The sequence below is a fragment of the Anas acuta genome, chromosome 1 (genome assembly GCF_963932015.1).
Source record: "Anas acuta chromosome 1, bAnaAcu1.1, whole genome shotgun sequence".
Lineage (NCBI taxonomy): Eukaryota > Metazoa > Chordata > Aves > Anseriformes > Anatidae > Anas > Anas acuta.
Genome location: NC_088979.1, coordinates 185,493,902 through 185,521,890, shown reverse-complemented (window position 1 = coordinate 185,521,890; position 27,989 = coordinate 185,493,902). Strand labels below are relative to the sequence as shown.

Below are 27,989 nucleotides of genomic sequence, written 5' to 3'. Positions count from 1 at the left end.
TGTTGATTTTAATTAAATCAGTTCAAAAGTTTTAGTTAAATCGGCATTATTTCTGCATATAGCTGGCCCTTGTGGCCCCCATCACAGAGCTAATCTAGACAACTTTTATAGGAACTTTGTTTCATCTTTTATCTTTCTACTGTGGGTTTATCTTCCTAGTGGTTGCATCGTGAGATGACTCAAACGAAAATAAAACAGCCTTAATCAGTGGGATACATCTTCATTTGCATAAATATAAACAAGTTTCCTGAAATAAAGCTAATATAACACAAAAATTCGCTAGTCTGTTGCTCCCATATCAACAGGTCATGGCACCCAGGCTTCTCACAGAAGTAATAGTCTTCCCGATGTCTTTTCATACATCCTCATCTCCTCATCTCAGCTTCCTTCAAAAACCTGCATAAGAAAGCAAAAAGAAGGTATTAGCATGTAGCCATAAGCAAACTGCCAAGCATTTGTGTCCCTGATTCATGCATGGGGAAATTAGTGCTTTACCAAATGGTGACTGTCCATGTTAGTATGCATGCTGCAGCTGAGTTAACTACCTGGGGCACCTTGTGGCATTACACAAATATTCTCTGGTGTTCAGGAGACTGATGACAGGTCTCTGATCTCAGGATGCCCGATCCAAGTGTAAGTTACAGCAGGAGTTTTAATGGACATTTGTCGAAGAAAAGTTTCCATGGGAAATGGGAAACAACAGAGATCTACCCCGACATGTTACCTCCCTTGTGACAGTCTTAAGATCCTAACTCCCAAAGCATCCCCTGTCAAAAGCCAAGCAGTAGAAGGCAGGCAGGCAGTAAGGACAGTTCTAATGCAGTTGTGGGAAGGTACATGACAATGGAGAACTTTCCACAGCCAATCAGCAGCTTTTCATGACCACTTTCTTCTGAAGATCACTCAAATATAGTGATCTGCCATAGAGAGAGGTTTGTATTTTAGGTGACAGAGACAATAGAAAGACCAAATACTGTTCTTGGTGAATGTTCTATCAACTTCAGAGGTGTTCCCTGAGAGTGTGCCGAGTCCTGGGATAAACGGGTCTTCTATTTATATTTGAGTTTGTATTTGAACTCACTATTGTGTACACAGGAAATGTAGAAAATAGTAAGATTGACAATATAAATCATTCCATCATTATTATCATACAGGGCCTTGGACACTGTTGAGACTTTGCTTTCCCCTGTTGTAAAGAGTATAATTGAGGAAGATTCAGAATATTTTGGTCTAAGTAATTCAGAGATGAGCTCAGGTTTGGATTTAGTTTCTGTGTTTGAAGGTGCTATTACATTCAGCTGTGCATTCCTATCTCCCTCCTTGTTTAAAGGTGGAGCAACAGGGTGCAGGCTGCAAAAATTATCCTATTTGGCTACAAGAGCAGCAGCTTTTGGGAAAAGGAAGGAGTAGAAAACTTAATGTTACAAACAGCTTAATTCAACTCAGACCTCTTGAACTTTTCTTTCAGAGTCCTAAAATTAAATATTTATGTTTTTAAGAAGATATGCAGATAAAATGTAATGTGTCAGAATACAGATCTAGCCTTGTCTATGGAACTATAGAATTTATAAATCCTGAATATACAGTAATCACTACTGTTATCATTTTGAGTGAATGGTTTAGATTTGTTCCACTCACTGCTTCTGATTCCCAAAAATGCATGTCTCTTTGGTAGAAGAGTGATGTAGTAGGGTTTGGATTGTGTGCAGCTGGAGAGTAGACCTTATGCTTATAAAGTACAGCTGTGATTCAGAATTTTCATTTATTCCATAAATGAGTCAGCCAAGTAGAAATAAGGAATCAGACAAAAATGAAATACTTTTTTTGTTTGTTTGTTTATTTATTTATTTATTTATTTTTCCCTAAGAATCTACTAGAGTTAACATAAGTTTTTTCTGAACACTAAAATCTCATGCATTTTAAAATTTAATTTGTAAAATATAATTTGTTAGAAATTAAAATTACCAATAGCCATGTATGTATTTAAAAACTGATAAGAGATAAAGGGAGACGATCTAAAGCAATAGACTTACAGAAACAGTTTGGGGTCAGAGAAGCCAAAGACTTGCATGTGAGATCCCTGAGCTGCTTCTGCAAAGCCAAGAAACTGCCCAGAGGAAACACCTTCAAAGAACTCCACCACTGGGGCTGTCTGCTGAAACCTATGCAAGTTATGTCCAGCAGTTGCACTTTATCTCTTTATTTGAGAACAAGCCCCAAGAAGAAGACAGAGGTTCTCAATGGGGAAGGAGATGCATGTCTTGTGTATTGCGTGGAGCAAACTAGTCTGGAGTGAATAGACACCATCCATAACCCTGCAGAAGCAAGGCAATGAAATGCTAGCCTGCCTGGCAGGTTCTGCTCTCTTGCAGGAACCAGGCTAAACCTTGAAGGACCAGCCCTGGATCAGGACAGATAAACCTGGAGTGAACTGTATCGTTTTTATATGTGTCTACTGAAGCATCTCTGCAAAATGCATGGCAGCATGACTTAGAGGCGTTTGAGTAGATATCCTGTAGAGAAAACTGAAGTTCACCGTGGCTTCCTAGCTATCATTCCTTGCCACCTAAAGCCAATTGTGGGCAGAGCTCCTCTTGTGTGTGCAAAGCCAGCCTAGTGCCATGCTGTGATGGTGGGATTGGCATGGGTGGTTGTGCAACCCATGGGCACAATTCACCTGCTATGTTTTCTGATTAAAAAGTGAAGAGACAAAACTGTCATGTTGAATTTAATTCCACAAAACCATCGATAAAATTCTCCACCAGACCTTACTTGTAGATGACTTGCAATGGCATGTTGAGATTGATATTTAACTGAATGAGATTTAAAGACTACTTTAAAGGGATGCTTTCCTTATCTGCCCCTAAAGTGGAAGCAGTAGTGAGGCTTCATACACATATGTTGAGAAGTGGTGAAGAGTGTCAAATAAATTACAGAAAAAAAAATAATAAAATCCTTCCCATAATTAGAGACAGACTGCAAAATACTCCCTCACATGAATAAAACAGCTGCTAAATGAAACAGTATTGTCAGGTTTAACAATTTATTACCTATTATTTTATGTATATTCTGCAAAATCAAGACTACTGCACATATTTAAAAATGACAGAAGAAGCTACTTACAAAAATATTGGTGATTAAATGGCATAGATGCAGTTCTTCTTTGTTGCCAAATCACGTGGATTCCTTTTTGATAGTTTGTCTGTCTGGATTTCATCCTATCTGTTTTTGTTTTTATAGATATCCTTGTATTTCAGCTGGCAAAAATGCAGACCTCAGTGTAAGTGCAGACACAGAGGAATACTTTAGAAAGGTTGTTTTGTTTTGTTTAACAAGATTTAAGTAATATATTTTAGGCCATTTTAATCTTTTGGATCTTCTGCTCAATTCAATATTTTTCATTCTTTTCAATATTTAAATAAGCCTTCATTTTATTTATCCCTATTACCCAAACATTCACTTGATGAAAACATTTTTTTTCCTTCTGTGTGCAAGCTGCTAGGTGCAAAATCATAGCTCTTCTAAAATCAATGTTTATCCAAAATTTAAATGAAAATTGTTATTTCTGAAACAATCTTGTCTTGCAAAGAACTGACATAATTTAACTTGTGATAGTGAATGCCAGTTTCCATGTTGTCTAAGAAGCAGCTTAATGCTCTTTTGATATTGCTATTTACTATTAAAAATATAAAGTCTATCACTTCTTCCAGTGTGAAGCCACAATAAAGCAGGCCAGACTCATTTATCCTTTCTTACACTGTAGTTTTGAACTTTTGGCTTGCTGTGCTGAAGAAAGAGGGTACAGTTTTCTTTTAAACACAAAGCTTAATGTGATCTTTGATCTTTACACTTCAAAAAGTTTTTGCCTGGAACAGGCTTCTAGAGATGAGTTATAAATCCCTGAAAACAGAAATTTATAATGGAAAAGCTGTCACTACATTAATTATGGTAGCATAAATGTGGTGCTGCTTCTATACTTAATCACTGCTTAAAAATAAAAATAAGAAAAAGAAGATATTTTCACACAAAGTCTATCTTGACAGTACTCAATGTCACATGGTCAATATTCAGTCAACTCTGTCTTAAAAAAGGGATAGCTATTGTTCATTCTCTTGGATTTAGATCTTTCATTTGTTGGTATAAGAAAGATTATAGAGGGAAGATTACATGTATGAAAAGCTTCATGGCATCCAATATCTCGAATGTTTACTTAGAAAAGCTATTAACCAGTTTACACGTGTTTATTTATTTATTTATTTTTTCCTGACATCTTTGTCAGCAGTTTAGATTCAAAGACTCTAAATTTGAAATTTCCTTTTGATCTCCTGTAGGTCTTCCTTCTGATTTCTTCTGGACTAATGCTATCTTTTTAGGCTTCAAATGGATTTGGAGGAGAGGAGTCACTTAAACATAATGTAAATGATCTAATATAGTAAACTTTGTAGGCATTTAATAGATTATGTGTTTGTGTTTGGTTTAAACACTATGCTGAGAGCATATGTTGTAGTATATTAGTATGTATCTATTTGGCAAAGGGAAAAAGCATAAATCATAAAACAGTACAAATTTCACAATGACAGTCTTCCAATGAATATCCAAAGAAAATTCTAAAAGAAAAATTGTCTGGAGATACAGCATGCTGTGCTGAAAGGTTTTCTGGACTTCAAAAGACATATAAAATGCATGACAAATAAAAAATGCTTATGAAATGGAAATAGATACCTTTTGTGCTACGAAGTACTATCGCAAAGCTAACACTGCAATCCAAAGATTATGGCTTTGGTTGCAATATTTTTGATTCACTGAATTTTAACTGTTCACAGCGTATATATTTAACCCTTTACATGAATCAGAATGTGACAGAAGGATCTTTTAATATGGCTGAAGTTAAAGAGAAATAGAGTGGCTAAATGTAATCACTCCACTGAGAAATCTACTAAAATTCTGGATGCTGGACATAACAGAACAAAAACATTTTTTTCCCCTTGCTTTGAGTTCTCCCAGACTCCTATCTGTGAAGTTTTCTGTGCTGTTCCTTAAACTAGAATTCTTTTTCTGCATAATTGCATCATGATCATCTTTTCTATTTCCTACTCTGTTTTAAAAAACATTTCTTCCTCAAAGACTACCAAATGTTAAACCTTGAGTGGAAGGACATAATCGTAGGGATCACTGGAGAGAGCAGTCCTCAGTTCTGGTCCTGGGAAGTGTTATGGGATCTGGCAATATTGCAAAACATGTTCATCTTGTTCCAAGCATTTCTGGGCTCAGAAAAACTGTTAAGTACATGTTGAAATTAAAGTGTTTTCTTCATTATCATCTCATTTATGCTACATTTTGACTGGTCTTCATTTTCCCTTCTTTGTGTCATAATACACAGACCAGCCAAAAATAACAGTGTGAAAAAATGCTGTTACTACCAGCAAAACCAGCATAGGCAAAATGAGGTGCTCTCCCATCGTTGCATGCCAAAGAGTGAATTACCAGCATCTTCTGCAGAAGTCTCCGCCAGGGCGCAGGAGGTCCGAGTGATATCTGTCATCCTGAGATCCTGCCTCTGACAGTGTGCAGCGTGCTGGCAGCTCAACCTGCTGCCAGTGTGACAGATAAGTGAATTCTGTACTTTAATATTAGTATTTGTTCTTGAGGTTAGAGCTAGGCCTTGCTCAGTACTTGGGTATTTTCCTCACTAAAGAAAAAAATCTGTCAATAGCTCATAGCATAATACTACTTCATTGAAGTCAAGGTTATTTATAGGTTTCAAATAAATTAAACACTGAGCTGAAGACCAGGGCAGAACCAAATGATAACTGTGAGTTTCTTTTGCCTTTGCTAGGATTTTACCTTGTTAACTAATAAAAAGAACACTTTTTTTTTTTTTTTTTCTTTCTTTCTTTCTTTCTTTCTCCTTTTTTTTTTTTTTTTCTCTTCCCTTGACTTAGTGAAGGCAAGACCTTGCATCTGACGTACCAAAGCAAAAGAACATTTAATTCAGGATCCAGATTTTGCAGTTTGGGTCCATCTGTGATAAGAACAGAGTGTGAATTCATGGAAATGCTTCTGTGAATTTTTAATAAATTATCACTAGCCCATTATGATACAAGGTAGAAAACTTCACATAAATGTAGCAAGGAAATACCGTACAGAAAAGAGGTGCTTCCCTCACACAGAGGGGTCCAGCACTTTCCAGCAAGGTGCTGGGAGTGCTCTGTGCTCCTCAAAAACACCTCCTTGCAGCAGCATTTGACTCCATCTCCCAGAACTGCTGCAATGTTAATAGGGCTATGGGCAGAAGCACTACGTTTCTTAAGGACAGGACACAGAATAACAATCACTGGATGAAGCTTTTCTTTTTAATCTGGTAACCTGATTAAAATTAGTTGTCTTATTTTAACAAAAAATATTTCCATGCTAACAAATGCAAACATTTGAAGTAGGTTAAACATGTTAAAAAAGCTGTAAATTCTAAGGAAAGATATTTGATTACTTTTTGATCCTCACATTTTTTACACTGATTTGTATGTTTTTCCAAGGAAATGAGAAAAGTTCATTTTGGGTCAAAGGGATTTATTTATTTATTTATTTCATTATTTGATCATTTTTTGGCAACCAAACCATACAAAACAGTCTTCACATAGTTCTAGTTTGTAGTTCTGGTGATGGCAGTTTTCCAGTAAGTGTTTGGGAATCAGGCCCCCACAAGGCCACTTACTAGGAAGGGAAGTATAATAGCAATCTTGTAATTCTTTGTTACTTTATAATTTTATTCAGTTTTCAGGATTGCAAGGAAGGAAAAAATGACTCTCTTTAAGGTGAAGCACATAAATTTGAACTTCATGCACCATAGAAGGAATGAAAAATTCTTTTTTGGGGAGAGCTTGAACATTCTTTGAGTAAATTCTGTGGACGTACGGTAATAATCTGAATTATGTTAAGATATGCAAATAGTTTTCTATGGAAACTAGAAAAAGCTGCAAACTTTCAATCCCAGATGGAGTTCTTATTAAGGAAACCTCATACTTTTGAAAATCCTATTTCTCCATCTGCTTATAATATCTTTCAAGTGCCTCTCTGTGTAATTGTAATGGTGGTTTCTTCAGGACATATGCATTGTTTATTACATAATTCCACTCCTTCCCCCGGAATGCAAATACCCACCTTGTCAGGCCGCAAGGACTAAATTCAATTTCTATGCTGATCCAGGCAGGGGACAGCAGCATAGTTAGGATGTGTTAGCCAAGGGAGTGTACAGCATGTAACTCATCCTCCTCAAACCCTCCTCAGAGAGAAATTTTGTGCCCCTCTTCTGTCCTTGTGGTCTGACTCATTCTGACTCACTTTGGCTGAGAAAGCATTGAGCTTTACTCTTTTCTGGGAAAGTGCAAAAAGTATCAATCCCACTCCCAATAAATGCAAATAATTGTCATAAGGATCTGGGAGAAAGCAAAGAAGTGAGAAATTACTTACTGTCATACAGCATTCAATTGCAGTGTAATTTTGGTTATCTTATTTTTATTCTGACTGAGGGAATGAAGTTCTTAGGTTGCAAATCCAAGCCCAGGAAATGCTTCAGGTAAATAATATAATATATTTGGTTAAATTTCTATTGCAGACCATTGTTCAGAGGTGTTTATCCAGTCACCTCAGTTTAAGAAAGTAAGCAATTTCATTGACTTCTGTATATTGTTCAAGTGCATTAGCTTAAGCCTTTATTGATTTACTTGAAGAAACGTTAGGGTTCCCTCAAAGAGCATTCTTGCCACTACCCTTACCTGTTTGGACATTCCTGCAAAGATAACAGTAGCAGTTCACCATGCTAATATAAAAATCCAAATTGGTATTTACTAGAAATAGCTTGTGACAATTTTTAATTGGGAACATCAAAGTGCTGTTGTAATAAAATAACAGCACGTGTCCTGAGGGCAGCAGTGTGAGAAGGGTGCAGGTGCAAAGGAGCCTTTGGTTCTGCATTTCCTGCAGGGTGCACCCCGGAGGTGCCAGCTGCTCACTGAGGATCCCCCTCCTGGAAAAATGCTCTATTTTTCCAGTGGTGCAAGCAGTATTTCACAGAAACCTGCAAAGTCTGTAGTAGCCAGATGGTGTCAGTCTTGTATTGAAGCTTTATAGTTCTCCCTATGGTGCTCAACTGAATATAATAAATTCTGCTGCACACATTTTTATTTTTTTTTTCACCTGGACTTGCCTAACAAAAGAAAAAAAAAAAAAGAGTGACTTGCCAAAATCTGCTGTGAACAGGTCATGCTGGCTATCCTTGAATTGTTGAATTGCAGTGCACTTTTGCAGACCAGAGTGTAAGATTTCCATTTCCTTAAATCTAAGAGAGCCTCTCTGAAAAATTGCCTGAAACATCTTTCTTGATTTTATTGTCATGATGACTGACTCTTGCAGAAATTCTTTTTATTAAGAGAGACAGATAACAAACAAACAAACAAACAAAACAGTGCCTGCAATAATTTAAATGGACTAAACCTGCCCAGAACTGGGAAAATAAAACCAAAAACAACAGTGAATGACAGGCTGTTTGAAGACAGGCAACATTAAAAATAAAAAACTCTCATAATATGCAGAGCTGCAAGAGACCCTCAAAAAGGTAATTATTATATAATCCATCAGTTAATGCAAATATTATGGGCTTTTGGATGAGCTGTAAAACTGAGTTCTTGGCCACTCTCAACCTTCAGAAGTACCTTGGCACTCTGACCAAAAACTGGGGTGTTAACACAAAGGCTCCATCCAAATTCCATTTGGGTAACGATATTTTGCCTAACTGACATTTGCATATAATTTAGTTAGATACATTATTATTCCCTGCTTGTCTCATACTGTAATACAAAGCTGCTGTATTAAGAGCTGCTGCTCCTTTGCCAGAGATTTTAATAACCCAGCAAAGGGATTCCTGTCAGTACCAGAACAGGGTTTGTGGTCAGTGTTTTGGGAGTCTGGAATGAAAGTGCTCTATAAATAAATGTCCATAACCAAAGCTCTGTTTCAAATATCACAGATACTTTTGGAAGCCATGGTATTTGCTAGTGATGCTGGACCCCTGAGACTGCTGGCAATGTTAAGGGAATTGGTTAACATCTCTGCCAGGTCCTGAATGAATAAAAAGGAAAACTGTTAAGAGGGCTCAAGAAATACATAGGTGTTTTTTTTTTTTTGTTTTGTTTTGTTTTGTTTTGTTTTTTGTTTTTTTTTTTTCCTGAACTGAATTTAAACCTTTTATTAAAGAAAACCATATCAATTTGGCCATCTGTCCATAGTCTGTATACTGCTTCAAATCTGCACATCTTCCATCCCCGGAAGCAGACTTGACAGGGTCACTTTGCCATTCTTTGGGACTGGGTAGGAGTTTGTGTTGTGACTACATTGTTATTTTGTAGACAGGGTATTTTGGAAGGTGTCTTTTGGGAAATTTCCCAATCTCCTCTGGAAATGTACTCCCTTAGCTGGATTCTCTGGAATAGGAGTGGTTTGTTTTCTATTTTTCATGTACATCATCATAAATATTGTGCCTGGCACTGCTTCAGGGAAAGGTCGCGATGTCTGTTGTGGCTGGTCCACTAAAGTGAAGTATGAGAATTGGAGATGAAGCTAGGCTGTCAATACCAAACCGTTGTGGTTGTATCCCATAGCTCAGGGTTGTTCTTAGTTCCACTTATGATAATACTTCAGCTACTTCAGGCCTAGTTCTCCAGTTCTCCCTCTTGTATCTTGCTGCAGGGAAACACATTTCTCTCTTCCAGCAGCAGTGATTTACTTTCACCCTTCTAATCATTATAACAGGCTTGGCATTCAGTTATTTAGTCTTCTGTCTCACTAAACATATCATGAAAAACAAAAACAAACGGTGAAAACTAGTGCTGTATTGTATAAGGAGAAAAAGTCATACTTTGTGATTGAGATGATTCGCTTTCATTCGGTAGTTCTCAGTTCATCATGTGTGTTGCAATACAAAACCAGAGAAAACCCTGGCCCTCACACAAATGAGTTTATGATGTATTTACATGTTATAAACTCAAAAGCAGAACTTGTTTCCAAGTTGAAATAAATACAAAGAAAATCTATTATGCAGAATGGTGACTAGATGATTCTGATTTTCCCTTTTGCTGTGTTGGAGCTTGATTTCTTCTCCCAGGAGTGCTACTCTCAGAGCTATAATCGTGTAGTACCCTGTTTGTGGTTTTGGTGGCTACATAGGAGCCCTAAGAAACCTTTGTCTTGCAGTGTTATTTTTCCATTGAGTTCATAAGTCTAAAAAAAGCCTCTTCCCAATTCATTTGCCCTCTTGAAACTGTGAGGAATTTAAACAAAGGGGTATATTCTTTTTCTGATTTACAGTGACATAATTCCATGATTAGTGCCTTCACTTCCATGTAATTTATCTGGATCTACATGAGTGTAAATTGGAGAAGAATTTGGCCGCTAAAAATGCAGCTGATTTAGATGTTGATTTAGCATGGTTGGCATTAACGATCTCATTGTATTTAGAAATACAGCCAGTTCTCTTCCAACTTAATTTCCTTTTATTTTGTTTTATATCCCCTGGTGGTAATATGGGTTGGGATGAAGGGTTACTTTAGCTAGCAATGCAGGATGTAGAATGACAGAAACCATTGAAATAGTGGAGGAGTGTTGGCTAACACAGGGTAGCAGTGCCATCCACACCCTGTGAATGTCTGAATCAATGAAGACATAAGACGTTTTCCAAAAACACAGTACAAATTAGAAAAAAAGGCCCTTTATGCCCTTGTTATTTCCAGTGCTGTAGAGAAGGGAAATTAACAAATTGAAATCAAGGGCCTTTCCCAGATCAAGCTTTTCTTATCACAGGACACTTAGCCCTTGTTACACCTCAATTCACTTTTAGCTTTCATTAGTCAGAAGTAATTTATCTGCGATACTTTCATGTTTACTCAAGCTTTCAGCTTGATAGTAATGTACAACTAGTACTTGGGTTGTATCATGTTCCAGGATATTTTTAAAGTAAATGAGAAAGGGAAAGAGAGTGATTTTTAATTATATAAAGTTAGTTTTGGAACTTAATTTGTCACAGCTATTTCTATAAAATCTGCAGGCAGTAACATCAGACCTGCTCTGAGCCCTTGGTGCTCTGTTTGCAACCCAGAGGTTGACAGAAGCTGCTATCAGTAGCTATGTGGGGACTGTTTTCCAGCTGCAGGTTGCTGTCTGGCTTGATCCTTTGGTGGACAGTGGAAGGAGACAGCAGATTCGTCTGTATGTCCCAGGATGGTTTTTATGGGGAGCACAGTGGGGAACACTGACCAGTCAGCATGGGCTGGGCAGCCCTGAGACTCATCCAGATTACAAGTGGGGATGGGGTCAATATTGAACAACCTCTTGAACAGGAAAGTCACAAAAAATTCCCCTCCTTTGTTACCACATGGCTCCATTCAGTGCTTGTTGGAAACAGTCAAGGAAGGAGCCTCACATCTTCTATTAGCAGTTTTTGAAGTATTTCCAAGAAAATGCAATATGATTTTCCTACCTAATGACCTTGAATGACCATATGTTTTAGTTTATTTGTTAGGTTTTAAAGTAAGACATCTGACTGGAGTTAATTGCTTCTTTAGAAACATGGATCCCTGATGTCTTTTGCTTTTATAAAAAATCCTTTTGTTACAGTGTAATTCTGAGAACCTTGGAATTTTCAGGTGAACCTTGGGTTCCAGTTTGACTGGACATTTATGGAGATGTATTTACTCTGAAACAATGGAAACATATTTATTTATTTAAAGTACCTTTTAAAAGGTAACGGACATGAATTTTGCCTGGTACACACACAAAGAGTGAAAAATAAGAGTATCCTTGCTTTTATTATGTATTTCTTTGTGGTAGTGGTGAAAACTGTTTTAGAGTTATTTTCAATTGTTTCTTCATATCTCCCCTAATGCGTGTGTTTTCCCACCTTCTAGGCATGGTTGAGCAATGACAACACAAACCGACAGGCTCACTATTTTATTTTTCATGAGATCTGAAAAGGACAGAATAAATCAGATTAAATCAAAGAGGCCTCCTTTCCCATTTGCAAGACGGAAACATTTACAGAACTCTTAATGTATCTGTGAACACTGACAGAAAACCTGATTATGAGTAACAGCATAGAGGTTAATAAGGGAGAAAAAAAAAAAGAAAGAGGTAACAATGCAGAAATAAGAATGCAGAAAGAGTATTTGGTACAAATTTAATGTTTCAGTACAAATCACCAGGACTATAATGACAGTTGTCAAACCTTCTAAATTATGAACCAGAGTATTTAAGGTAAATTTTCTAATTATTTCCACCAGTGCAAAAGAAATACTGAAGTGATTTTGTGCAGAAATGGAAGGTGGAGAGACTGATTTTAAATTATGCAAAAACTAATCATCTGAGTTAAAGTAACAAAGCTGATTTTTAGTTTTTGGTGGAACCCCAGAAAGAATTATTTGAGATTTAAATACAAACTTTTCTTATCTGTCTTATCTGAAGTTAACAAATACCAGTTTTTTTTTTTTTTTTTTTTTTTTTTTTTTTTTTAAATAAAATAAAATAAAGGAAACCATATTTCACCATATTTGAGACTGTCTTCAATAAAAAATACTTTAAAAAAATTGTCAGCTTGGTTCAGAAGAGCTGTCAAAAAGTGAGCAACACTTTTCAAGTGGTTACTGGGTTTGCAATTTCAGTAGCTGTTGAGGGTTCTGATTAAGATCCAAACTTGGTGATACAAAATCAACTTTGCCATAAATTCAAATACATCAGGGTCCAAGAGGGTTGTGGTGCTAAATCCAAATATCAGAATGAAGACTCAGCTTTAAGTCTGAATAAAGCTTCTAAGGTCTGGTTGACATCTCACAGTACTGTCAATAGGGAGCGATTTCATAAAATGCACTAATATAAAAGGTAAACTGAATGTGCTAATGTAAAATCAGTGTAATGTCAAGAAAATTGGGTGGTTTTCTACATGAAGGTTTAAATAATTCATTTTCTTTTTCCATTTTTGACATCTCAGTCCAGCTCAGGCAAAAATGTAGGCTGAGAAGACAGCTACACTAGGTAGGCAGCCAATTAAAACAAACTTTCATAAAAGAGCAGGATGATTTTTCAGGACAGGCAATGTTATTTTATGAACACCAATATAACTTCCTAAATGTCTCACAGATGCAGTCTGAAAGAAATTGCATCCCCCTCCTAGTAAAAATATCTTAGCCACCTCAAAGAAGAGACCATCTGGAGGCTTACTCACTTTGGGAGATGCTGAGTTAATTGAGTGAAAGTCCAAACAACTCTTCAGGAAAGACATACTGAAGACTAGCACTAGACTCTGAAGTGATTTAAAATAATGCATCTCCAAATGAATTTGTTTCAGTATTGCTATTACTTAATTACCACATTATCACCATACTGGGAATCCTAGCCATATATCAGAGCTCATTTTGTAAGGAATTTGTTTAATACTGTTATGTGGATAAAAGTTAGTCAAATACAGTAATATTTCAATAATAAAATCGACACCATTAGGTAAAATTATTTCCTAGTAGATAGATTTCCCCTGACAACTCTGTTTTCATACTTGAGCAGATAAGGTAGTTAAGAAAATAATATTCATAAAGTCTCTGAAATTATGTCTGAATTAAGACATATGACTCCCATTAAAATCAACAAAAAGTTTCCAGCCCAGTGTCCACATGCTGCTTTGAAAATCAAAGAGCAGTGGCTGAAGCATCAGAGTATTAGAAAGTTTAATCTACACAATTTTCATTAGATTTGATATGTCATATAGATCAACAAAATGTTCCTAAGAGGGGCCAGGAGATGAAATGTATATCAGGTCAACTATTGGTCAATCATAGAATCATGGAATGGCTTGGGTTGGAAAAGACCTTAAAGATCATCTAGTTTCAACTCCCCTGCCATCAGCAGGGATACCACCCACTAGATCAGCTAGCTCAGTGCTAACCTGCGTCTTGAGTCTAACCTGGTCTTGAACACCTCCAGGGATGGGACATCCACAGCCTCTCTGGGCAACCTGTTCCAGTGTCTCACCACCCTCTGACTGAAGAATTTCATCCTAACCTCTAGTCAAAATCTCCCTTCTTTTAGTTTAAAGCCATTCCCCCTTGTCCTGTTATTATCTGATTGAGCAAAGAGTAGGTCCCCATTAAGTACTGAAAGGCCACAATGAGGTCACCCTGCAGCCTTCTCTTCTGTATGCTGAACATCCCCAGCTCTCTCAGCCTTTCTTTGTAGGAGAGGTGCTACAACACAGTGGCCAATACTTTTTAGTTTCTTCCCACTTTTTAGTCTCTTATCAGGATGATGGGGCAGAGTGCAACCTCAATAAATTTGCAAACGGTATAAAATTGAGAGGAGAGGTTGATGGACTAAGTATGTGGTCTGCTATCTAGAGAGACCTCATCAGGCTGAACAATGGGTCAAGAGGATCCTAATGAGGTTCAAGATAAGGGAAATGTCAGCTCCTGTACCTGGGAGGGAATAATACAGTCTGGGGGCTGACTAACATGAAGGCAGCTTGGCAGAGAAAGACTTTGTAGTCTTCTTGGACACCAAATTGATCATGAGCCATCAATGTGTCCTTGGGGCAAAGCAGGCCACAGCACTCCTAGGCTGCATTAGGCAAGGCTGAAAAATAAACAAGATTTTCAAGTGGAGAGGTAGTGGCAAAATGAATATTCTCCCTCTCTTCTCCAAAGAGGTGACTCCATCTGCCTGGAAAAAAGTCCAGATTGTGACTGAACAGTGCAGCATGTGCATCCAGCAAAGATACTTGGGAATAATACAGTATTAGCAGCTGCCTGGTTCTCACCTCTCCTGGCTGCTTTCCTTTGGGTTTGCTAATTGTGTTTGGGAATTGTTTTTTGTTTTCAGACCTGTCTGCATATTCAGAACTACCATTTGTCTGAAATGTTTGGAGAGCTTTTGGACTTTAAAGTGACAATATGGTGTCGAGGGGATGTTGAGATCTTTCAGTTGAGACTTTTCTAGTGTCATTTAGACAATAAGCATACAGTCTGGATATTGTCCTGTCTATTTTACAAATCACTCCTCAGGCTGCTGTAATCTCCTGCCTGGAACCTCACCAGCCCTGAGCATTGTACATCCCTTGTGTTTGCAGTCTCTACCATAGGACTTAGATCTTCAGATTAACTCTTTTTGAAGCCATGAGTTCTGCACTATTTCTTTCTGCTTGGCTCCTTATTTTACCACCTTGGCTTGTTATGGGGTATGGAAGAAGTAAGTTCTGCCATGCCACTTACATATTGCTCTTTTCTAATCTGAGATCCCTCTTTGCTCTTTTTTCTTTTCTTAACATAGCAATTCCTCTTTCGTTGGTTTTACCTTGAATAAGTTGAATTGATCTTGTCCTAGTGACTGAAGATTTTTACATCTCAAACCTTAGCCTCATCTCTTGAGCATGCCCTGCCTTCCCCAGTGCTGTAGTGGAATTACTTGTCTACATTCATTTACTCTTTGACTCTAGTGGAGCTGGGATTGTTGAGAATTGGTTAGATTATGCTCTTTCCAATTCATGTGAAGTTCATATCAAAACAAATAGGAGTTAAGAACATAAGTATATTTAAGAATTTATGTCTTATTGCTTCTGGGTGATATCTAGAAACTGGCTTAGGAAAACAGTTTCAAAATTATATTGCTTCCAAACTGTAATTCAGAAAATTCTGTTTCATCATATATATTTTAATAGCCTAACTGTTAGCATAAGAATAGAAATTAAGAGAACAAAGTACAATTGTCTTTGCTGCCTGGGAATGTTGAAACCAATGACAGCTATTATCTCTTAAAGGCTACTGTGCATGCTTTGGTGCTCTTTCTCACATTAAGGATGGCTGTTCCATAGAAAATCAAGAATATTTTCTCCAGCAAGTGAAGACTGACTATAAAATGGATAGAGCAGTTAGAGCTTTCAGTTGGAGGAGGAGGGTGGCCCTACTTGCTGAAAGCCCTCTGTAACTTCATTGTTTTCTACAGCAGTCTGAATGTGAAGCAAATTCTGTTCTATTTTCTTTTTTCTTAGTTTTAGCAATCTTCCAGGCTTTCTAGAATCGAAAGTGTTGCTTCTTAACTCATGTGGCTCATTCAAAATGGGAAAATGCACAATTGGTACACTTATGGTACCTTTCTCTTGTCCCTTTCCTATTCTTCAGATAACCTATTTTTTTTTTTTTTTTTTTTTTTTTTTTTTACCACTTGAATGTTTTTAAGCAAGAACTGTGATGTCCTCTGTGTCCTGTATACTGTGTAGTACATATTTAGTAGAGTGAGAAAGAAGCAGAGTTAACAACACAATTCATTCAAAGGAAATCAAGACACAATCTACCTGGGGTTCACAAGTGCAACCTCCTTTCCCCCCAGCTCAGCTGTCTGCATGAGATGGAAAGTGCTTCTGTGTTCATGCATTCTGCTGAATGGCTGCAGTCCTAGTCTGTGGCCAAGACAAAAAAAAAAAAAAGACCATTTGGAATGCAATAAATTTTGCTTCTAAAGAAAACTTGGACACAAAAGTAGAAGATTAAATAGATAGGTCTTATATTGACTTGAGACCAGAAGAAAGGAAGTTTCTCTCAACCACTTAAATTCAAAATTTTATTTTAGTGATAAGTCAGTGAACTCCGTGAAGAGCTGTAACACCTATCAAGATAAACATTCATAAAGTTCAAGGACTTTGAAAGGTTTCATGTTAAAGGACTTGTATTTTGCTTCTTTGGACTCACATAGACTGTGTAAATACAATAAAAGTGGCCAATAATTTATAGAATTGTGAAATGAAAGGAAATGAAAGGAAGCCATAACAAAAACCCAACCTAACCTAAACCAAACCAACCCAAACAAACAAACAAACAAACAAACAAACAAACAATTAAAGCTAAGAGGAAGAGGAAGAAGACTTAGAAATAGTAAGAGATGGTGACTTAGAAGGGGCAGGCTGGAAGAATGAGAGTTGTGAGGGTGAAAAGACAGAGAGGAAAAATAACATATAGTAGAACAGGCAGGGGTGGAAGAAGGAGGAAATAAGAAGGACAGTTTTTCAGAGAAGGAGAAAGTAAAGGCCAGAAAAAGTAGTAGGTGGAAAAGAACAGAGAGTGATAATCGGGGTCAAGGAGGAGTAGAGGAGGGAGAAAGTAGAGGAGGAAGGTGACCAAAAGGAAAGAAGAATTGTGTGTTGTAACAGGAACAAGAGACTGAGAGATCTTGAAACAACAGAACTATAGGGAAAAAAAATAAAATAAAATGAATGAATCATAGGAAAAGTAGGAATACAAAATGAGAAAATAATAGTAGAATAATGAAGGAAAGAATATAGGTATCATGAAAAAGGTTCTCTACCTAAACTAATGGAATTTTAGATGTTAAAATTAAGGTAGGTAAACCTCACTATTTAAATACATTTGTTTATTTGTTTATTTGTTTATTTATTTATTTATTTTGGTGGGGGGAGGGAGTTTTGAGGTTATAGAAGAAACACAAGTATTTGTAGGAAATATAAAATATCATGACTTTCACAAGTGTTGAGCTATGTTACATATTGCTTTATAAAAATGCTAAAGTGGAAGAAATTGCATTGAGCTATTGTGTAGAAATTAGGGAAAGAAAACACAAAAGTAGTATTTTATGACAAAGACAGGAAAGAACATTTTATGTGTGCTATGACTCCCATATCTGTGAAAGCTATTGTGACTGGTGTCCAGCCCTCACTTTATACACTACTCACGGTAAAGGATGATGTCACAGAAGGATTAGTTCTAATCCTGGATGAGAAAACCTGGTGATGACTCAACAAGGAGTAGAAAAGAAGGAGCTAAATCAGCTTAAAGTCAGGCTTTATATGTTTGGATGGAATCAGCATTTTATGTATGTGGTGATGCTCTGCACAGAACAACTCACACAGCTCCTGATGAATCTCAGTTTATGACTTTCCTATTCCTGACTCATGTTTTATCACGCTGCTGGCCCAATTGTTGGCTGCCACTAACACAAAGTAGGAGACCATGCTACATGATCAATATAAGGAAAAATTAAATTAACAGCAGAGCTCTCATAGTGGACTGATCAAAGAGCTAACCTAGGGCAGGCCTTCAGTTGTCATGTAGTAAGAAATGTGGCTGCTGGATAAAGCAGCTTGAATTCCCAAGTTCCCTGGGTAGCCTTTAAATCTTCCATCTAGCAGAGACACATGCATAGTATTAAGTCACCAAATTTGGTTACCATTGTCATGGATTCCCTTGCTGGTTCAGCCTGGTTGTTTCATGCTCAATGCTCTGCTCAGTCGAGCTGAATGACAACAAGAGAATAAGTCTTACTGGAAAGGATGGGTTTGCTATTTGTGTAGAAGCTATCTATGAGCCATGGAGCGTCTTTGAAACAAGTCTTTCAGCTAGGCCTCACTTACATGGGAACAAGATGGGCAGTAAGGTGCTCAGGGTAACATTGGGTCAGTGGTGTCTGAATCAGAAGCAAAAGGTGAGTGATTTGAGCGTTAAGTGGTCAATTCAAAGCACGTCTATCTATAATGTAGATAGACACTAGTACTGAAAAAATCTTTCTTGTACTGAAATGAAAGCAAACCATTTGCAGAGATTTATAGACCATTCAATTTAACATTTATTGGAAAAGCACCAGAAGCCTGCTCAGGGAGGAAGCAAATGGAAAAATTACTTTGCAGCTTTGCAGCTCATCATGGCTCTGACAGGTATTTCCTCATTTATTTATTTTCAGAAGTATTACAGAAATGAGTGATAATCATTGTAGAAATTAGTTTCTGTTTCAAGGAGTTACCATTTAAAATCATTCTTTCGGACTGAAACCGAATAAGAAACTGGGACAGTTTCTCAGTGCAAAGTTTCTTTATTCACACTGTTGTTTTAGTCTCAGAAACAATTGCTACCTGCAAGTTGTTGTTTAGGCAAAATGGATTTTTAAAAGACTTGCAGGTTTATTTCCAAAGCTTGCTAAATAGTGGAGGCTACTATGAAACCTCTGTTTTGAAACTCCCAATTTAAAACTTTTAAAAGGAGGGCCAAATCTGCCTCATATGTAAGTCCCTAACATGGATGGAACAGTTGGAATGAATTTCATCCATAATTTTCAGTGTTAGTTACTCAGCTTTTAAATGACTATTTCAAGGCTTGAAGGTGTAAGAAAAGAGTAAAGGAAGGATACTCTGGAAAAAGATGTGAATGAGAAAAATAACATTTTTCCCACTTATGAATTGCATATATATAATATAATATTTCACATTTGAAATATTGTATAAACTGGAAAAAAGTTATATACAGAAATCAATGACAGTGGTTATATGACAGTTCTTTGTCATCCTTTACATAACAACTTTGACATCTCAGTCACTTCCCAGCAGACCGTTGTCAATCCAACTGGGAAAACCACATCCCAACTAGAACAGTTTTGCATAGAGCAGCTACAGGTTTCAGCCTGAGGACAATAGGGAATCCCAGAACCCTGGGATGGAGAAGAAATCAAGATCTCCTCACACGACCCCTTGACAAAAGATAACAGGCAAAGTCAGTCTGGTGACTGGTGATCCTTTTTTCATTACAAAATATTGTTCTGGCAGGGGCCTTCTCTTCCCTCTCTCTTCCCTCTTCCCACTTTTCTCTTCCCACTTCCCTCTTCTCTATTCAATTGTAAAGTTTTTTTGTTTTCTCATTATGAGTTTCTGGCTTTTGGGAGGAGATATTATGAATATTCATCAAGAACTTGCAAATTTCTATGACAGAATCTCATAATCCTTCCTATAAAGCTTTCTTAGATTATTGAACCACTGTCACTTGTCAAAGTGTGGAGGACAAAAGAAGAAAAACACTTAGAAACAATAGGTTTCTATGAATGGTCTGAAAGTGATTTTAGAGCACTGACACTGAAAAAAGAATCAAAACAAGAGCAGATCAAAAAAAAAAAAAAAAAAAAAAAAAAAAAAAAAAAAGCAGTTGATCTAATTATGGAAAAACTTAGGTGTATTTAAGTGTAATGATGATTCCCAAACCAACTACTCAGCTGCAGTTAAGACAATATAAAGACCTAAGTTCACCAGGGGACTTTTTCTTTTTCTTTTTCTATTAGGAGAATCAGTTCTGTGCAGCCCATCTCACAATGTCCTAGTATGAGAAGCTCAGCAGCTGGTTCAACACCTGATCAAATTTCAGAAATATGATTCTTTCCTTTAACTCTCCCTTTAACTTGTAAAGCATCCTCAGAGTATTCCTAACAAACACAGAACAATGCACTGCTTGCAAAATGCAGTTAGGCGTATTTTTTAAAGGAACCAGAAGGGAACTTGTACATCTCTTCATAATATGGTAAGTGTAGCATTTCTAATACAAAAACTGAAATTTGGTTGCTAGACCATCCTCAGGTAGACTGAGAAAGATCAAAGTCGCATCTTCCACCTTTCATTCAAGCATTTTAACTACTCAGATTCAGGTTATTCTGTATATTTTTTTTCCATCTTCTGTTGAAACTGGAATATGTTACAGAAAAAAAAAAAAAGAAAAAAAGAAAAGACTAATGAAATCAAAAAGAGGGAACAATATGAAGTTCTATTCTGAAACTTAGGGGTTATAAAATAAACATCACAGGGAAGGAAAAAGAGTTCTTGGTCCTGTTTGCCAGTTCCAAAAGCCCCATCCAACTTGCCTGTGAACACTTCCAGGGAAGCATCCACAGCTTCTTTGGGCAACCTGTTCCAGTGCCTCACCACTTCAGATTTTTTTTTCTGAATATCTAATCTATATCTACCCTTCTTTAATTTAAAACCATTCCTCCTTGTCTTATCACTACACTCCCTGGTAAAGTGTCCCTACCCTGCTTTCCTGTAGGTCTCCTTTAGGTACTGGAAAGCCATTATAAGATTTTCCTGGAACCTTCTCTTCTCCAGGATAAACAACCCTAACTCCCTCAGCCTGTCTTCATAGGTGAGGTTCTCCAGCCCTCTGATCATCTTTGTGACCCTCCTTTGGACTCATTCTAATATGTCCATGTCTTTCTTGTGCTGGGTGTCCCAGAGCCAAACACAGTACTGCAGGTGGGGTCTCATGAGAGCATCACCTCCCTTGACCTGCTCATCATGCTTTTTTTTATTTTATTTTTTTTTTTTTTGATGTAGCCCAGGATATGGTTGGCTTTCTGGGCTGAAAATGCACATTGCCAGTTCACATTCATTTTTTCATCCACCAACACCCCTGGGTCCTTCTCATCAGGGATGTTCTCAATCCACTCATCTCCCCACCTGTACTCATGCTTGGGATTTCCCTGATCTAGGAGCAGGACTTGGCACTAGTTCCTGTTAAACCTCATGAGGTTCACATAGGCCTACCTCTCAAGCCTGTCCAGGTCCCTTTGGATGGCATCCCTTCCCCCCAGCATATCAACTGCACCACACAGCTTAGTGTCATCAGCAAACTTGCTGAGGGTGCACTTGATCCCACTGTCTGTGTTGCTGACAAAGATATCAAACAGCACAAGGCCCAATACTGAACCCTCAGGAATACCATTTGTTTTTGATCTCTACCTGGACACTGAGCCATCAACCACAAAACTTTGAGCATGACCAACTAGCCAATTCCTTACCCACTGAGTTGTCCATCCATCAGATCCCTGTCTCTCCAACTTAGAGACAAGGATGTCATGCAGAAGATAAAAAAATATAAGTAAAAGTGGAATTTCAACTGTCTTTTAAGCATTCAGACAATAAGTTTCTCTCAGGACAATCTGAGGAAGGGAAGGGCTCTGCCAGAGACAGAGGTTGATGAGAAGATAGGTACTGACTAATGACACTAAAAAGGGGGCAAAAAAGGACAGAACCATTCAGAAGATTGGAATAATGAATAGAGGGTGTGAAGCTCAGGGGCTGCAGGAGATGAAATAAGAATTGGAAATAGAGGGGAAAATTAAGGTCTGGTGAAATACTTGATAGAGTTTGGAGAAGAATGATGGCAGATGAGAAAGGAGTTTTGGGGTTCAAAAAGGATTGGGAATAGCCTGTTTCTCTAGTGTGATGGTTTGGGGATTGAGAAGACTGGAACTTGGGGAATAGGACGATTGCGTTGGTGAAAGGTATGGCAAAATAACTGAGATATGAAGGTAATCTAAGCAGAGAGAGCTGGGAAGGAATATGGATGGCTTTGGTATGGGAAGAAGGTATTTTGGAGTGGTGGAGACCTTTGGAAATGACAACATGGAACAAGATATTAGTAACTGAAAGAGTCTGGAGGAGTTTTTAGGTGGAAAGACTCAGGAATTTGAGACCTTGGACGGCGGGGACTGAGGGCAGTAGGCTGTGAGGGGGAGGTTAGGGTTACCAATCTGCTCCCTGCCAAATATTTTTTATATGGGCCTTGATGTTACAGGAGGCACATACGTGTACACAAAACTGTTCCCCTGTCACCCTGCAAAGAACATCCCTTCCCTTATCCTCTGTTCGCAGCAATTACAATAACCCTTTTTGGACTAAATAACATAGAGAATAACCCTAGAGTCATAAGTAACATGAATTCAGAGTGATTCTGGAGAATTATTGTGCCAAATGAACATTTTCTATATGACTATTGATTTGAGAGACTGAAACTTAATGTTTCTGAACTTGTTTCTCACAGTAATTGTACCCAATAAATCTAAGTTTAAAAACTGACACTCTTCCACACAATGACATGCATCACTTTCATCTTAGCTGTTTCCTAAATATCTCTGCTCTGTAGGAAATTGGTCCTAAATCCTTGTGTCAGATCCCACATCCTTCAGTAAATGTCCAGATAATCCTACTCTCCATATGCTATGAGCACTGAATTTGGGTAAGTTCCTGTCAGCGCACATAAGTGCTCTTTAGCTTTAGTCTGCTTTTCTTTTTGGATTGAGCTCACTTGAAATTCAGTCCATAATGCATGGTTATTTACAAACCACTTGAAACAGAATTCACAGCACATATTTGTGTTGGCTGATAATCCTTGTCAATGATGGATGAAGATCAGGTGTCATTTCTGATTCTTTTAGACATGTCAGCTGCCTCCAGTACCATTGACAATGAACTGACCTGCACTCTGGAAGCAAAGACAAATAGGATGTATTGTGGAGCTCAGAGTTATGTGTAGCTTTGAGCCCTGAAGGAGGTTGGCAGTGGTCTACATCAGGGTTCTCATCTATGAAAATAAAAGCAAACAAACAAACAAACTACAGCTGATTCATCAGTTTCCAGCATTTTTGTTAATATGTTTACCTATTAATATTTTGATAATGTAGCTTTAGCATTTATTGAGATCTCTGCTTGTTTGTCTCATTAAATGAAAAAAGTTGTAAGCTTAGACAAAACGTGTTTTACAAATATTATATCCCAAAGTCTTTTGATTTTAACTCATCCTTGCTCCAGCTGTCTCAAAAATAGATGAAAAAGCCGTACTCAGTGAAGAATGCTCAGAAATGTAAAAAACAAAGTAACAACAACAAGAAGCACACAATCTCCTCCCCCAAAAACAAACAAAACCAAAAATACAGCACACCCAAACAAAAACAGTCTAAAAATAATCTAGTCTCTTTTGGACCTGGGCATATGGGACAGGTTTTATAACAAACGATAGGGGTAATTCTTCTTGATAGTTCCTCTTGTTGATGTTGATTTCATCACAAGCATCTTTTCTGTTCTCAGCTGTGAGATGTTGCAGCGTACGGGTGTTCTCCATTCAGTTGGAATTTAGGTTGTACACCACTCCAGGCGTACAACTGTTTCATACTATATATTCCTACCGAAATGATAGGGGAGGAAAGAAGGGAAAACCTGTACTGCCCTCATTTCTCTCTGTGTTGAGCAGCAGAGACATTATTACATGTTGCCCATAGGCTGCAGAACCAAAACAGTTTGAAATCCACCTGGAAACATTCACCAGACACTGAGTTTGAGCACTGTCTGTGTGTATGGCTCTTCTCAGGAAGTCTACATGAACCATCAGACTGGGCCACTAGATGATCCCACGATCTAGGGACATGCAGAGAACTTAGCATCCCAAGGTAAAAAAGACATGGCTAGAAATGATAGCATAGTCTGAAAGGAAATAACTGCTTGATGCAGTTCCTATGGAAAAGCATGTTATGCCATGTCAGCTCAACCATGGGAGGAGTCCATGTTTACATTACTAGCCAGGTGCAAATATAAGATAAATAGATATAAACTTTTCTACCTTTTATTCACTGGCCTCCCAGATACAATTAGTCAGAGAGCTAGGTAATTAGGTGGAGAGATAATTTAATGATTAACAGCAAATACTGATCTGTGCAATACAGGAATCTTAGGTAAACACTACGAGGACAGAAATTTTTGCCTTTACAAAGGGATACAGCAGAGGAATTTTCTTTTTCTTTTACAGCTCAGTTACATGTCAGCAAAGGAGAAAAGCCTTTATTACTTAGGTCTATGGTTACACATGGCATATGAAAACCTATGCTATTAAGACAGAGTTAAATCTGTGACTTATACAAAGAGAAATAAGCCATTCCCTCCTGACTTGCATACATCATATTAATATCCCTTGTCCTTTGCTGGAGATGAAAAAAGAACAATTAATAAGGTGGTTGATTACACAATCCTGACATTTGTCCACTTGCTTTTGCTTTTTTTGGATCCTCTTTAGCCAAAGAAAGCCATGAGTGTCAGGAAGCAGACGGGTTTCCCTGAGGGACCTGAACTACTGCTGTGCCACAGCCAACAGCTTCAGCCACTTGGATAAAGCTCTGTGTTGTGTCTTCCAGAAACTGTTCCCAGGGCTTCATAATATTTGATGATTAGACCAGGGTTGTTTACTGTAGGGTGGCAGCTACACTCAGTACAAATTTCTTGCTTTATTATACATCAGCTTGAATCTGTTTGTGCAACACTTTACACATAGTGATAAAGTCAGTAAAGCATTGGTTATGGTGTAGTGCTATTTACTAAACTATAACTGTCTCTGCTTTGAAATTTCCAGTGTACTGAGGATAGATGGATTTCAACTGCCTTGCATTTTTAAAAGAAAGAAAATTACTGTGTGCAATCAATTATAGTGAGAGTAGACTATTATCTGGTCTCAAATCCATCCTGTAATCTCATAGTACTCCACCCCACCCTTTGTTTACCACCATCCCCAAACTTCTCTATCACCTGTTAGTCAGCACCTCTATGTTTTTCCTCTAAGACATCTACTCAAGGCACCAGAGGCAGGTGCAAGAGACAGATGCAGCTGCTCATGATTGTTTTAACATCATTGCCATGTTTCCCATTTGTAAAGTATTTCCAAAATTTATTTTCCTTGCCAAAATTAAGACAACAAAAAGACCAAATGTGCTTGTGTTCTCATAAACTAGTACCTAACTACTTTTATTCCTAACTTTTTCTTACATTTTTCATCATAAGGCTTTAGTTGACCGGGTTCCTTTGGTTCAGTTTTGTTTTCCTTTGTTCCAGCCTTTGTGGTTGGAGACAGCAGGGAATGAGTTTCATTTACATAGACAAGTTATACAAGGATCATTACCACAGCAACTAAAATACTAATTTATAAGAGAAAACATAGCCCCCCCTTCTATTCAGACAAGATTTACAGCTAGTCATACATACATATCCTTTTGATTTCCAAATGAAGTGCTGTCACCTTGACTGCTGCAAATTCAACCAACTGTTTTATGTCACTTTAAGGGTTGGCTTTTCAATTTCAGAGCTTCCTGTTCTCATCTTCCATTGCCCTGAGCCAAAGAACTGCCCTAGAAGTGAATTCATTAAATTTAATATTTGCTTAAAACCCCTTAATATGACAGGATCAGTATAGCTGTCACTTTGATTTTCTTCTCTGGGTAATAATCAGGTAGTACTATTTCCCTGAGAAAGGAGTTTTCCAACAAAGGTATAAGGATGTTGTTCTGGGAAGAGCTTTTATCATCACTGTCAATTTTTCATATCTGCTATATGGTATTACCTGTTACTACACAGCTAATTTAAAAGAAATCCCCTACAAAACAAGCACAGGCCTATGAAAACAGATTGAATCTCTGCTGAGGCTGAGATTTTCTGTCATGTGGTTCAGTCCACACAGTCTGTATTTTACCTCATGAGCTACAAAAGAGTGATAATACTCCCCTCCTTTATAGCCCATTTTCAGGCTCTGAAATGTTCAAATACCCTTCCCTAGTGTAACTGTGACAAGGGTAAGTGTGACACCTGTACTCATGCTGGGAGCTTGTGTGGATATCCCTATCACAGCAGGAAAACTAGGCCACGTTGTGTCTTGATTAAGCTGTGCACAAATGCAGGAGGTCTTAGATTGTGGGCAGTGAGCAGACTGGCATAGCATTAACAGTAATATGTCCCGAAGCTTGAACATCCCTGAGGAACTTAAAAACGTCAATAAATGCCAAACAAGGTCTCAAATAAAGACTACATTCTGACCTCACTTACACACATAACGATTTTTTCTATCCCTTAAAGACAAAGTTTCAGAGACCCTGCATTAAAGATTAGAAATTAGAAAAAAAGAGCTCACCAGAACTAACATCCCAACTCCAAAACTTTCTTCTGGGTTGAGGCACTTCCCAGTAAAATAGTAGGAAGAAAGATTATGAAAGCAAACTTTCTATAAAGGTTGGAAAAAAAAATGCCTCGCTATAAATGAGTTACACATACTGCATTTACAATATAAGCAGGACTAAGCTCATAGCAAAAACATGTTATAAGCCCAAATTATTTGTGAGACTACACCAGCTGAAAGCATGCAGGATTACTAGAAACAGGCTGGAAGGGCTTGGGGGTCAAGAGGCCCTGCCCTTGAACTCACAGTGAACTGCATTTTCTACATCTATGGGAAAAAGAGATTGTGCCACCCACTACCTTCCTTTACTGGCATAAGAACACCTGGTCCAGCTTGAGTAATGAAAGGCTTTACTGTATGTGTATCCCATGTAAGTATAGACCCGAGCTTCACCAAGGCCAGACTGACCTCATGTGCAGGATAGTGACCACAGGCTTACAAATGTGAAGTGAGAGCAACGTACCTACAGACCTCCAGTGCAAATGGGTCTGGGTGCTGTGTCAGCCTGGCTTCAGTCACACTGCCCACCTGCCTTTGTGCTGGTGCCATGTAATGATGGAGAGCTGATTCCTGGAACAAGAGCGCTGGGTCTCCTATCATTTGGACAATGAACTTTACTGATCCTTGTGTAACACAGCCTATCTATAATCTGAGCCATAGGTATTTCACAGGCAAACTGGAGAGTGCACTGACTAGTTGATGACCAGGGTACTCAAAGCGAATTTCTGGTATGAGAATTGTAAGACAGATTGATAAACCTGGGTGAACATTTTCTGTGGACCAAGTACATAACCTTCGAAAACAGTCTAGTTCTGTCTTCAGAACACGTGAACATAGAGAACTTCTTTTTGAAAGTAAAACTATTTAAAAGAAGCTAAGAGAGATTTTTTTTTCACTTTGTAGCTCTTTGAACATTTAAAATCCCTGCTGGGGCTTCCCATGCAACAGAAATCTTATAGCTGAATCTAGCAACAGCAATACAGTACCTAATAAATTCAGTTAAAGATATGCTTTGGTTTCATTAGTACAGACAACTGTAGGAAGAAAAGAGATTAGTTTATTGTCAAGGCTAGCAGTATAATTATATACTACACAAAGTATTTGTTTGTTTGTTTATTAGTTGATAACTAGCACATCTCTGATCCTCTGCTTGCTGATAAATTAGACCACGGTCATGTGAATTCACTTTTAAAACATTGCACATTAGTTAAAGTACCTCCTAATGACTGGCAACATGAGATTTCCAAGAACAGATCAGATGAGTGTCTATGTTAATTTACCATCCTCGGTCCACCTGGAATAGGCCAGTAGCTGATTAAACACACACCGAGGACTAATCAATAAAGAGCCACAACTTTGATCTAGTTGGTGCTGTTTCTG

General features: G+C 37.8%; 1 long non-coding RNA gene across 1 annotated transcript; it reads right to left on the bottom strand.

The window, feature by feature from the left end:
• LOC137850318 (uncharacterized) lies at positions 1-27,203 on the bottom strand. The gene is made up of 3 exons (XR_011092468.1): positions 27,073-27,203; positions 16,376-16,480; positions 1-396 (listed from the first exon to the last, which is right to left on the bottom strand). It is a non-coding gene; the product is annotated as an uncharacterized lncRNA (long non-coding RNA).
• Between the last annotated feature and the right edge of the window lie 786 nt (positions 27,204-27,989).